The sequence below is a fragment of the Eretmochelys imbricata genome, chromosome 24 (assembly GCF_965152235.1).
Source record: "Eretmochelys imbricata isolate rEreImb1 chromosome 24, rEreImb1.hap1, whole genome shotgun sequence".
Taxonomy (NCBI): Eukaryota; Metazoa; Chordata; order Testudines; family Cheloniidae; genus Eretmochelys; species Eretmochelys imbricata.
Genome location: NC_135595.1, coordinates 10,943,750 through 10,952,683, shown reverse-complemented (window position 1 = coordinate 10,952,683; position 8,934 = coordinate 10,943,750).

The window sequence follows — 8,934 nt, the reverse complement described above, 5'->3', positions numbered from 1 at the left end:
TTTGTGTTGTTTTATTATTGTAGTCCCCATTTTCCTATTGTTTGTCTGTATAATCTTTGTCTGGTTCTGTGATTGTTTTTGTTTGCTGTATAATTAATTTTGCTGGGAGTAAACTAATTAAGGTGGTGGGATATAATTGGTTAAATAATCATGTTACAATATGTTAGGATTGGTTAGTTAAATTTCAGTAAAATGATTGGTTAATGTATAGCTAAGCAGAACTTAAGTTTTACTATATAGTCTGCAGTCAATCAGGAAGTAAGGGGGGAATGGGGGTGGAGAAATTGGAATCATGTTTTGCTAAGGGGGGGAAATGGGAACAGGGACATAAGTAAGGCTCTGTGGTGTCAGAGCTGGGAAGGTGGACACTAAGGAAGGAAACTGGAATCATGCTTGCTGAAAGTTCACCCCAATAAACATCAAATTGTTTGCACCTTTGGACTTCAGGTATTGTTGCCCCTAACACCCCCCTCACCCCAACCCCCAGTGCCCTAATACCCCAACCCCCAGTGCCCTCTCAACCCAGTGCCCCCCTTGCCCCAACCCCCAGAGCCCTAATGCCCTCCCCCCCGCCAGTGCCCTGGCCCCCCAGTGCAAGCCTGGCCCCCCAGTGCAAGCCTGGCCCCCCAGCGCCCAGCCCCCCTGCACAGAGCTGCTCAGCTATGGCCAGCAGGTCTGGGTGCTGCCGGCGCAGGTGTGAGGGCAGCAGAGCCCTGCCCGGGGGTCTGTGCTTGTAGCATATGTATCGATAGACATGCTGCCCTTTGATCTAGATTGAAACTAGCTTGGGTACGTGCTGCAATCACACCTCCTGCTTGCAGTGTAGACACAGAGCCAGAGCCCTCCATTGCCACCCTCCCTGGTGGCATGAAGCAGACTGATAATCAGAAGACTGACACCTCTCTGAAGGAGTTCCTGAAGGAGGCTGCTTTCCAAGGAAGCCCCCAGGGTGTGGGGACAGGCAGGCCTAGGCCCCAGGGGACATGGTTGCAGTGGAGTGTCCAGGAGCTTCCAGACAGATGGCTCTGCGTGTGAACAGCTCCCCGAGACCTGTGGTGTTCAAAGAAACCTTGTGGGGGCAGCATTTCCAAAACCTGAAAGAGAAATGCAGAGCCAACTCTGAAGAGAACCTGGGAGTCCCCTGTGCAGAGGTTGGCATCTAGGGGCAGCCCTTAATGGCTGGCACAGATTAGAGACACAACAGACAGCTGGGGAAGGCTTTGAAGTACCCATCACAGTTACTTATAAATCTTAACCTCCCCAAAGGAATAGAAACCACTTACTTCCATATAGCACCACTGAACTTACTGTCCATTTTATATGCCCATGGATAGATGGGCTTGTTACCCGCAGAAAATTCTCTGTTACTCACACATTCAAGGGCATCCACCTTTATCCAGTTACTAGGGCTCAAGGCGTAACCCTTTTAATTTAGGTACCCCCATCCTTTCCCAGTTCCTAGGGCTCCAGGCAAAAAGCACCTAACTTTACCCCTCCGTGGGCTCTGGCCTTCACTCCGTGGGCTCCAGGCAAACATCCTTTCCCTGTGGACTCAGGGCTTAATCTTTTTTGGGTTTATGGGGTCTTTTACCAGTGAAGGAGCCTTACACAGTAATATACTACATAATCTCTATTTATTAACAATCCCCCCAAACACACTACACATACAGTGCTCACCACTCCCAATAAGACAGATGAACATTTCTTGATGACCAGTCAGGATCAGGTCATCTGGGGGACTCCAGTTTCTGCACGGTGTCATTGGCAGAGTGTTGCGATCTGGCAGCTCTGACCTTTGGGGCTGTGTCCTGGAGTTTCTGGACCCCAGTTTATATAGTGAAATTTGAGTCCTTTTTAGCTGTACCTTAACCAATCATTATACTAAAATTTTACTAACCAATCCTAACATAACGTAACAAAATTCTCTAACCAATCCTACTCCACCACCTTAATTAATTTACTGCTCGCAAAATTAATCATGTAACAGACAGAAACTATTAAAGAACCAGACAGGGACTATACAGATAAATGATAGAGAAAAGGGGACCATAACGACAAAACAATAAAGAAATGAGGATTTCACAACCACAACTCTTGATAAATGATTTCTTGCCAGACAGGATGCTGTCAAGTTAAGTTTTCTTTAGCCATCTTAAGATCTGTTTCTTTATCTGGTGAAAGTGGTGTCATTAGGACCGGGTCTCCTTCTTAACAGCCTGATATTACAGTGTTTTAATAACAGCCTGATATTACAGTGTTTGTAATTTAGATGGAATGTGAGGAGGTAACTTCCTGCTTCTTAGCTAATGGCTGCTGCTCGGCTGCTCTTTTAATCTGGCTTCAGACGGAGGCCTTAGGCTTTAGGCCTTACAATATGGCTGCAGACAAAGGCCTTATCCTTACAGGCTAATGTAATGCCAAGTTTTAAACAGGGCTCCAGAGGCGACCCTGGTAGTTACAGGTTAGAAAGCCTAACTTCAGTACCAGGCAAATTGGTAGAAACTATAGGAAAGAGCAGAATTATCAGACAGACAGATCAATACGAGTTGCTGAGGAAGAGTCAACATGGCTTTTGTAAAGGAAAATCATGCCTCACCAATCTATTAGAATTCTTTGAGGGTGTCAACAAGCACGTGGATAAGGGTGATCCAGTCAATATAAGGAACTTGGATTTGCAGAAAGCCTTTGGCCAGATTGGCCAACTGGCAAAGGGTACATCCCAACACACTGCTGTCAGAATATTTAGCAGAACAGGTCTTAAGTATTATTGTGTGAAGTATGTATGGTCAGTGTGTAAACAATTATGTATGTGTGCTGGAAATATGGTACCAAAATATGATCAGACCAAGTGTAACCCACTAATTTTGATTACATGAGTACCCACTATAATTCCACTTTACTGCAGCCATAGTGCATAGTTCAGTCTGTTTCACAGTGGGACTCCCACCTGTGGATAATAACACATCAGATAAATACACACATCTGGACAGTTGTGGATGTCCATACCCGGAGTCTGGAATGTAGTAAAGCTGCTCAGAGTAAAAAAAAAAATCTGTAAGAGGACAGTTTGAGAGTTAACTAAGACCCCACACAAATCTCAACACAGTCATATCATTACAGAAAATACTACACAATGAAAACAATAATAGTATAAAATGTACAGATTTCTTCACTACTGAAAGGTACCCAGGCCACAGATCCTATGCATTTAAAACAGGCACCATTGAATTGGCATTAATACCCTCTCCTGAGCTGAACACGCAGCAAGTGCCCAGTTCTTTGAATGGGCTTGTGTCCTTAACCTCCTGGTTAGCTTCTCACTGCAATTAGTAAAAGCAGGCTTGTGAGCATCAGCCCTCAGGGCAGAGATCTTCACCCCCACTCCTGTCTGGCTGAACTCACTGAAGAGTTTGACGCCTTTTTTCCTCTATACTTTGGAGTTGACTTGACCCCACCCTTGGAGATGATCTACTGAACTTGCTGGATACTGAACTAATTGGATTCAATGGACAGCTGCTCTGTACAAAACCAAACACACCTGATTACTGCTGTTTAACAGGAACAGTGACAGAAGCATGTTACACACGAAATCTGAGTAGAGCAGAGAAGCAAGTTTGTCATTGACAAAGGAATGTGGTTTCACCTGTTTTTCTTGCATAATGACAGGTTTCAGAGTAACAGCCGTGTTAGTCTGTATTCGCAAAAAGAAAAGGAGTACTTGTGGCACCTTAGAGACTAACCAATTTATTTGAGCATGAGCTTTCGTGAGCTACAGCTCACTTCATCAGATGCATACCGTGGAAACTGCAGCAGACTTTATATATACACAGAGAATATGAAACAATACCTCCTCCCACCCCACTGTCCTGCTGGTAATAGCTTATCTAAAGTAATCTTCAGGTTAGGCCATTTCCAGCACAAATCCAGGTTTTCTCACCCTCCACCCCCCCACACAAATTCACTCTCCTGCTGGTGATAGCCCATCCAAAGTGACAACTCTTTACATCTTTGCATCTGATGAAGTGAGCTGTAGCTCACGAAAGCTCATGCTCAAATAAATTGGTTAGTCTCTAAGGTGCCACAAGTACTCCTTTTCTTTTTGCGAATACAGACTAACACGGCTGTTACTCTGAAACCTGTCTTTACACAATGTGCATGATAATGAAGTTAGGCCATTTCCTGCACAAATCCAGGTTCTCTCACTCCCTCACCCCCCTCCAAAAACCCACCCCCATACACACACAAACTCACTCTCCTGCTGGTAATAGCTCATCCAAACTGACCACGCTCCAAGTTTAAATCCAAGTTAAACCAGAACATCTGGGGGGGGGGGGTAGGAAAAAACAAGAGGAAATAGGCTACCTTGCATAATGACTTAGCCACTCCCAGTCTCTATTTAAGCCTAAATTAATAGTATCCAATTTGCAAATGAATTCCAATTCAGCAGTTTCTCGCTGGAGTCTGGATTTGAAGTTTTTTTGTTTTAAGATAGCGACCTTCATGTCTGTGATTGCGTGACCAGAGAGATTGAAGTGTTCTCCGACTGGTTTATGAATGTTATAATTCTTGACATCTGATTTGTGTCCATTTATTCTTTTACGTAGAGACTGTCCAGTTTGACCAATGTACATGGCAGAGGGGCATTGCTGGCACATGATGGCATAAATCACATTGGTGGATGTGCAGGTGAACGAGCCTCTGATAGTGTGGCTGATGTTATTAGGCCCTGTGATGGTGTCCCCTGAATAGATATGTGGGCACAATTGGCAACGGGCTTTGTTGCAAGGATAAATTCCTGGGTTAGTGGTTCTGTTGTGTGGTATGTGGTTGTTGGTGAGTATTTGCTTCAGGTTGCGGGGCTGTCTGTAGGCAAGGACTGGCCTGTCTCCCAAGATTTGTGAGAGTGTTGGGTCATCCTTTAGGATAGGTTGTAGATCGTTAATAATGCGTTGGAGGGGTTTTAGTTGGGGGCTGAAGGTGACGGCTAGTGGCGTTCTGTTATTTTCTTTGTTAGGCCTGTCCTGTAGTAGGTAACTTCTGGGAACTCTTCTGGCTCTATCAATCTGTTTCTTTACTTCCGCAGGTGGGTATTGTAGTTGTAAGAAAGCTTGACAGAGATCTTGTAGGCGTTTGTCTCTGTCTGAGGGGTTGGAGCAAATGCGGTTGTATCGCAGAGCTTGGCTGTAGACGATGGATCGTGTGGTGTGGTCAGGGTGAAAGCTGGAGGCATGCAGGTAGGAATAGCGGTCAGTAGGATAGCGATATAGGGTGGTGTTTATGTGACCATTGTTTATTAGCACTGTAGTGTCCAGGAAGTGGATCTCTTGTGTGGACTGGACCAGGCTGAGGTTGGTGGTGGGATGGAAATTGTTGAAATCATGGTGGAATTCCTCAAGGGCTTCTTTTCCATGGGTCCAGATGATGAAGATGTCATCAATATAGCGCAAGTAGAGTAGGGGCTTTAGGGGACGAGAGCTGAGGAAGCGTTGTTCTAAATCAGCCATAAAAATGTTGGCATACTGTGGGGCCATGCGGGTACCCATAGCAGTGCCGCTGATCTGAAGGTATACATTGTCCCCAAATGTGAAATAGTTATGGGTAAGGACAAAGTCACAAAGTTCAGCCACCAGGTTAGCCGTGACATTATACACTTCAATCTCTCTGGTCACGCAATCACAGACATGAAGGTCGCTATCTTAAAACAAAAAAACTTCAAATCCAGACTCCAGCGAGAAACTGCTGAATTGGAATTCATTTGCAAATTGGATACTATTAATTTAGGCTTAAATAGAGACTGGGAGTGGCTAAGTCATTATGCAAGGTAGCCTATTTCCTCTTGTTTTTTCCTACCCCCCCCCCCCCCCAGATGTTCTGGTTTAACTTGGATTTAAACTTGGAGAGTGGTCAGTTTGGATGAGCTATTACCAGCAGGAGAGTGAGTTTGTGTGTGTATGGGGGTGGGTTTTTGGAGGGGGGTGAGGGAGTGAGAGAACCTGGATTTGTGCAGGAAATGGCCTAACTTCATTATCATGCACATTGTGTAAAGAGTTGTCACTTTGGATGGGCTATCACCAGCAGGAGAGTGAATTTGTGTGGGGGGGTAGAGGGTGAGAAAACCTGGATTTGTGCTGGAAATGGCCTAACCTGTTGCTCACTTTAGATAAGCTATTACCAGCAGGACAGTGGGGTGGGAGGAGGTATTGTTTCATATTCTCTGTGTATATATAAAGTCTGCTGCAGTTTCCACGGTATGCATCTGATGAAGTGAGCTGTAGCTCACGAAAGCTCATGCTCAAATAAATTGGTTAGTCTCTAAGGTGCCACAAGTCCTCCTTACCTGTTTTTCTGTTTCAAAGTAGCAGCCGTGTTAGTCTGTATCCGCAAAAAGAAAAGGAGTACTTGTGGCACCTTAGAGACTAACCAATTTATTTGAGCATAAGCTTTCGTGAGCTACAGCTCACTTGCATCTGATGAAGTGAGCCATAGCTCATGAAAGCTTATGCTCAAATAAATTGGTTAGTCTGTAAGGTGCCACAAGTCCTCCTTTTCTTTTTGCTGTTTTTCTGTGTCTCCAATGTAAACTGAGCAAGGAGAGGCTAGAGCAGTGGCTGTACATTTACGTGAGATCAAAACTACGAGATCAAACTAGCTAGAAACATAAAGGGTAACAAGAAAACATTTTACAAATACATTAGAAGGGAGAAGGACAGGGTAGGCCCGTTACTCAATGTGGGGGGTGGGGGTAGACGGGGCGGGGGGACGGACACAACAACAGAAAATGTGGAAATGGCAGAGGTGCTTAGTGACTTCTTTGTTTTGGTTTTCATCAAGAAGTTTGGTGGCATTTGGATGTCTAACATAGTGAATGCCAGTGAAAATGAAGTAGGGTTAGAGGCTAAAATAGGGAAAGAACAAGTTAAAAATTACTTAGACAAGTTAGATGTCTTCAAGTCACCAGGGCCTCATCCTAGAATACTCAAGGAGCTGACTGAGGAGATATCTGAGCCATTAGTGATTAGCTTTGAAAAGTCATGGAAGACGATTCCAGAAGACTGGACTAGGGCAAATATAGTGCCAATCTATAAAAAGGGAAATAAAGACAACCGGGGAATGACAGACCAGTCGGTTTAAATTCTGTATCTGGAAAGATAATGGAGCATATAATAAAGCAATCAATTTGCAAACATCTAAGATAATAAGGTGATAAGTAACAGTCAGCATGGATTTGTCAAGAACAAATCATGCCAAACTGTTGCCGGCACAAAGCGCCCGAGGCAAGCAACAGCAAGGTTTGTTGCCCGGTATGCATCACCCAATAATCACAAAGGGGTGGAGAAGGAGAAAAGTTTATTTGAAGCTTCAGTATGGTACAGGGAGATATTCACCTCAAATCCTGTACACAGAGCAGGAAGTTACACAGACTTTTATACATCCTTTCTTCAGCATATTTATCCAATAGCAAGCTGCCCTAAGTATCCATATAGCCAGCCAATTCAGATACCAGCTAGTTCCCTTTTTCTTTGTACCATCTGTTAAACCATATATATAAAGCTGCTTTGTTCAGCATTGTTTTACCATATCTGCCCTGCCTGGCCTTGTTTAGTTTCAGATAATCTGACTTTGCAACATATTGTTGCAGATCCTCAGCATAACTGCTGCGAGTGCCTCCAGGCGGGGCGGCCGAGGTCACTTGGGCCTAGTGTGAGGGGGCTTCATCAACACTCGAGTTACCTAGTGGCCATGCCCAGTGTCTCCAACAAAACCAACCTGATAGCTTTCTTTGACAGCGTAACAAGACTAGTGGATAAGGGGGAAGTGGCAGACATGGTATGTCTTGACTTTAGTAAAGCTTTTGATATTGTCTCCGTGACCTTCTCATAAACAAACTAGGGAAATGCAACTTAGATGGAGCTACTATAAGGTGGGTGCATAATTGGTTGGAAAACTGTTCCCAGAGAATTATCAGTGGCTCACAGTCATGTTGGAAAGGCATAAAGAGTGGGGTCTAGCAGGGATCAGTTCTAGGTTTGGTTCTGTTCAATATCTTCATCAATGATTTAGTTAAAGTCATAGAGAGTACACTTATAAAGTTTGTGATGATTCAAAGCTGGGAGGGGTTGCAAGTACTTTGAATTATAATTCAAAATGATCTGGACAAACTGGAGAAATAGTCTGAAGTAAATACAAAAGGGGTACTTGTGGCACCTTAGAGACTAACCAATTTATTTGAGCATAAGCTTTCGTGAGCTCCAGCTCACTTCATCGGATGCATACTGTACTTATACATACAGATCTTCTGTACTTTCCACAGTATGCATCCGATGAAGTGAGCTGGAGCTCACGAAAGCTTATGCTCAAATAAATTGGTTAGTCTCTAAGGTGCCACAAGTACTCCTTTTCTTTTTGCGAATACAGACTAACACGGCTGTTACTCTGAAACCTGAAGTAAATAGGATGAAATTCAATAAGTATAAATTCAAAGTACTCCATTTAGGAAGGAACAATCAGTTGCACACATACAAAATGGGAAATGACTGCCTAGGAAGGAGCACTGTGGAAGGGGATCTGGGGGTCATAGTGTAACACTGTTGCCATAAAAAAAAAAAAAAAAAAAAAGCAAACATCATTCTGGGATGCATTAGCAGGAGTGTTGTAAGCAAGACACAAGAAGTAATTCTTCTGCTCTACTCCGCGCTGATTAGGCCTCAGCTGGAGTATTGTGTCCAGCTCTGGGTACCACATTTCAGGAAAGATGTGGACAAATTGGAGGAAGTCCGGAGATGAGGAACAAAAATGATTAAAGGTCTAGGAAACATGACCTATGAGGGAAGATTGAAAAAACTGGGTTTGTTTAGTCTGGAGAAGAGAAGGCTGAGAGGGGACATGATAACAGTTTTCAAGTACATAAAAGGTTGTTACAAGGAGGAGGGAGAA